The sequence below is a fragment of the Mus musculus genome, chromosome 2 (assembly GCF_000001635.26).
Source record: "Mus musculus strain C57BL/6J chromosome 2, GRCm38.p6 C57BL/6J".
In the NCBI taxonomy this organism is placed as follows: domain Eukaryota; kingdom Metazoa; phylum Chordata; class Mammalia; order Rodentia; family Muridae; genus Mus; species Mus musculus.
Window position 1 is genome coordinate 111,739,537 of NC_000068.7, and position 5,182 is coordinate 111,744,718.

Consider the following 5,182-nt stretch of genomic DNA (forward strand, 5'->3'; position numbering starts at 1 on the left):
TAGTAAAGTGTTAAAATAGGTTCCCCACAAAGCTTCAGAGCCTCACCAGAACAGACAGTTAATGAGATTTCTGGGACATAGCATGATTTCCTTCCCATTAACTGGACTCTAAATATATTAGAAAGCAGTTGGCTACTGCCAGGATGTGAGTGTCATTGTAGCACCCTTAGGTGTGGGGAATCCTGGAGTTGGCCTGATCTAGCTGCCATGACAGGCATTTGTGATGGTTTGTTTTGTTTTGTTTTGTTTTGTTTTGTTTTGTTTTGTTTTGTTTTTTTTCAGATTAGAGTCTGTGATTCCTGGGATACTATGTGCCTTTCAGTTCCCGAGAAATTGAGGCTCTGCACCAGGCAATGAAGCACTCATGCCACCTGTGTTTCTCTCTGTCCCTTAGAAGTCAATGAACCATATAAAAGTTGGGCTGCACAGTTAGTCTTAGTGATTAAATGTGTATGCCCAGCAGTTGAATCGCGGTATTATAGAGGAGTGGGCGCTGAGATCTTGCTGAGAGTCCACTGGGCCTTGTCTCTTCCTCCATTGTCCTTGTGTGAGCTTCAGCACAGTCCTAGACAGCTGGCAGTAAGACTGGAAAAACTCCAGAAAGGCAATACAAAGGCGGTTTCTCTCTCGCAGCAAGCCTCACTGGCTTGGGCCTTATTCATAGATAACTGAAATCTAGGACAACCAGCCACGGACATATGGGAGCAACTGCTTGCTGCTGTGTACAGCACAGTCATCCTGGAGAACCTCACTGCAAAGGTACTTGAGTTGGCAGGAAATGCATAAAAAAAAAAATTAAAGGAAAAAGTGCATTACCCATTGTCTTCGTTAGGGTTTTACTGCTCTGAACAGACACCATGACCAAGGCAAGTCTTAATAAAACAACATTTAATTGGGGCTGGCTTACAGATTCAGAGGTTCAGTTCATTATAATCAAGGTAGGAGCATGGCAGAATCCAGACAGGCATGGCACAGGTAGAGCTGAGAGTTCTATGTCTTCATCCAAAGGGTGCTAGTGGAAGACTGACTTCCAGGCAAATAGGGTGAGGATCTTATGCCCACACCCACAGTGACACACCCATCCCAACCAGGTCACACCTATTCCAACAAGGCCACACCTCCAGATGGTGCCACTCCCTGGTCCAAGGATATACAAACCATCACACCCATCGTCACTTGCAGCTTGCTATACATGGAGATGAAGACGTGGATTCTCTGATCAAGGCTACAGTTGCTGCTGGTGGCGTCATCCCACACATCCACAAATCGCTGATTGGGAAGAAAGGACAACAGAAGACTGTATCAGGATGCCTGGATTCCTTATTATTTCAGGACTGTAAATATTTAAATTTTTTTCTTTCTTTTTTATTTTTGTATTGGATATTTTCTTTCTTTACATTTCTAATGTTATCCCCATTCCCGGGTTCCCTCCCTCCTGGAAACACCCTATCACATCTTCCCTCCCCTTGATTCTATGAGGGTGTTCCTCCACCCACCCACACACTCCCAACTACTCTCACCGCCCCTAAATATTTGCTAATTTCTATTGAGCAAGTTGGAGACCTAATTAGCCTTCCAATCAAACAAATTTCTGCATTCGAGTCTTAAACATATTTAAGTGTTACTGTGGCTTCAAAAAGTTATTGATTCTGAAGTAGTGGTTTTAATTGAGTTGACTGGTTTTAAAAATTGTTTGGAACTTTTTTTTCAGATTTTTATTTTTATGTTTTCCAAATTTTTATTAGATATTTTCTTCATTTACATTTCAAATGCTATCCTGAAAGTCCCCTATACCCTCCCTGCCACCCTGATCCCCTACCCACTCACACTCACTTCTTGACCCTGGTGTTCCCCTGTATTGGAGCATATAAAGTTTTCAAAACAAAGTTGACTCTCTTCCCAATTATGGCCTACTAGGCCATCTTCTGCTACATATACAGATAGAGACACAAGCTGTAGGGTACAGGTAAGTTCATATTGTTGTTCCACCTATAGGGTTGCAGACCCCTTCAGCTCCTTGGGTACTTTCTCTAGCTCCTCCAATGGGGGTCCTGTGTTCCATCCAATAGATAACTGTGAGCATCCACTTCTGTATTTGCCAGGCACTGGCATAGCCTCACAAGAGAAAGCTATATCAGGGTTCTTTCAGCAAAATCTTGCAGGCATATGTAATAGTGTCTGGGTTTTGTGGCTGATTATGGGATGGATCCCTAAGTGGGGCAGTCTCTGAATGGTTCATCCTTTCATCTTAGCCCCAAACTTTGTCTCTGTAACTCCTTCCATGGGTATTTTGTTCCCTATTCTAAGGAGGAATGAAGTATCCACGCTTTGGTATTCCTTCTTCTTGAGTTTCACGTGTTTTGCAAATTGTATCTTAGATATTCTAAGTTTCTGGGCTAATATTCCCTTACCAGTGAGTGCATATCATGTGTGTTCTTTTGTGATTGTGTTACCTCACTCAGGATAACATCCTCCAGGTGCATCCATTTGCCTAAGAATTTCATGAATTCATTGTTTTTAATTGCTGAGTAGTACACCATTGTGTAAATGTGCCACATTTTCTGTATCCATTCTTCTCTTAAGGGACATTTGGGTCCTTTGCAGCTACTGGCTACTATAAATAAGGCTGCTATAAACATAGTGGTGCATGTGCCCTTATTACCAGTTGGAACATCTTCTGGGTATATGCTGAGGAAAGGTATTGCTGGATATTCTGGTAAGATTACGTCCAATATTCTGAGGAACCACCAGACTGATTCCAGAGTGGTTGTACCAACTTGCAATCGCACCATCAATGGGCAGTGTCACTTTTTCTCCACATCCTCGCCAGCATCTACTGTCACATGAATTTTTGACCTTAGCCATTCTGACTGGTGTGAGGTGGAATCTCAGGGTTGTTTTGATTTGCATTTCCCTGATGATTAAGCATGTTGAACAGTTTTTTCATATGCTTCTTAGCCATTCGATATTCCTCAGTTGAGAATTCTTTGTTTACTCTGTACCCCATTTTTAATAAGGTTATTTGATTTTCTGGAGTCCAGTTTCTTGAGTTGTTTATATATATTCGAAATTAGTCCCCTATCTGATTTAGGATTCATAAAGAACTTTTTCCAATCTGTTGGTGGCCATTTGTCTTATTGACAGTCTCTTTTGAGTTATAGAAGCTTTTCAATTTTATGAGGTCCCATTTGTCAATTCTCGATCTTACAGCACAAGCTATTGCTATTCTGTTCAGGAATTTTTTCCCTTGTGCCCATATCTTCGAGGCTTTTCCCCAATTTCTCCTCTCAAATTGCACTGTCTCTGGTTTTATGTGGAGTTGTTTGATCCACATAGAATTGACCTTAGTACAAGAAGATAAGAATGGATCAATTCGAATTCTTCTACATGATAACCACCAGTTGTGCCAGCACCATTTGTTGAAAATGCTGTCTTTTTTCCACTGGATGATTTTAGCTCCCTTGTCAAAGATCAAGTGACCATAGGTGTGTGGATTCATTTCTGGGTCTTCAATTCTATCCCATTGATCTACCTGTCTGTAGCTGTACCAGTATCATGCAGTTTTTATCACAATTTCAGGCATGGTGATTCCACCAGAGGTTCTTTTATCATTGAGAAGAGTCTTTGCTATCCTAGGTTTTTTGTTATTCCAGATGAATTTGCAAATTGTCCTTTCTAATTCGTTGAGGAATTGAGTAGGAATTTTGATGGGGATTGCATTGAATCTGTAGATTACTTTCCTTTCGACACATAGCCATTTTTATTATATTGATCCTGCTAATCCATGAGCATGGGAAATCTTTCCATCTTCTGAGATCTCCTTTGATTTCTTTCTTCAGAGACTAGAAGTTCTTATCATATGGATCTTTCACTTCCTTAGTTAGAGTCACGCCAAGATATTTTATATTATTTGTGACTATTGAGAAGGGTGTTGTTCCCCTAATTTCTTTCTCAGCCTGTTTACCCTTTGTGTAGAGAAAGGCCATAGGTTTGTTTGAGTTAATTTTATATCCAGCTACTTCACTGAAGCTGTTTATCAGGGTTAGGAGTTCTCTGCTGGAATTTTTAGGGTAACTTATATATACTATCATATCATCTGCAAATAGTGATATTTTGACTTCTTCCTTTCCAATTTGTATCCCCTTAACCTCCTTTTGCTGTCTAATTACTTTGGCTAGGACTTTGAGTACTATATTGAATAGCTAAGGAGAAAGTAGGCAGCCTTATCTAGTCCCTGATTTTAGTGGGATTGCTTCTAGCTTCTCTCTATTTACTTTGATGTTGGCTACTGGCCTGCTGTAGATTGCTTTTATCATGTTTAGGTATGGACCTTGAAATCCTGATCTTTCCAAGAGTTTTATCATGAATGGGTGTTTGATTTTTTGTCAAATGCTTTCTCAGCATCTAAGGAAAAAATCATGTGGTTTTTTTTTTTTTCTTTGAGTTTATGTAGTGGATTACATTGATGGATTTCCATATATTAAACCATTCCTGCATCCCTGGGATGAAACCTACTTGATTATGATAGATGATTTTTTTGCTATGTTCTTGGATTCATTTTGTGAGAATTTTATTGATTATTTTTGCATCGATATTCATAAGGGAAATTGGTCTGAAGTTCTCTGTCTTTGTTGGGTCTTTATGTGGTTTAGGTATCAGAGTAAGTTTGGCTTCATTAGAATGAATTGGGTAGAGTATCTTCTGTTTCTATTTTGTGTAATAGTTTGAGGAGAACTGTAATTAAGTCTTCTTTGAAGGTCTGATAGAACTCTGCACTAAACCCATCTGGTCCTGGGCTTTTATTGGTTGGGAGACTATTAATAACTGCTTCCATTTCTTTAGGGAATATGGAACTGTTTAGGTCATTAATCTGATACTGATTTAACTTTGGTACCTGGTATCTGTCTAGAAATTTGTCCATTTCATCCAGGTTTTCCTCTTTTGTTGAGTATAACCTTTGGTAGTAGGATCTGATGGTGTTTTGGATTTCCTCAGGTTCTGTTGTTATGTTTCCCTTTTCATTTCTGATTCTGTTAATTAGGATACTGTCCCTATGCCCTCTAGTGAGTCTTGCTAAGGGTTTATCTATCTTGATTTTCTCAAAGAAGCAGCTCCTGGTTTTGTTGATTCTTTGTATAGTTCTTTTTGTTTCCACTTGGTTGATTTCAGCCCTGAGTTTGAT

General features: G+C 39.7%; 1 pseudogene; it reads left to right on the plus strand.

The window, feature by feature from the left end:
* Nucleotides 460–1,345, plus strand: Gm13930 (predicted gene 13930; annotated as a pseudogene).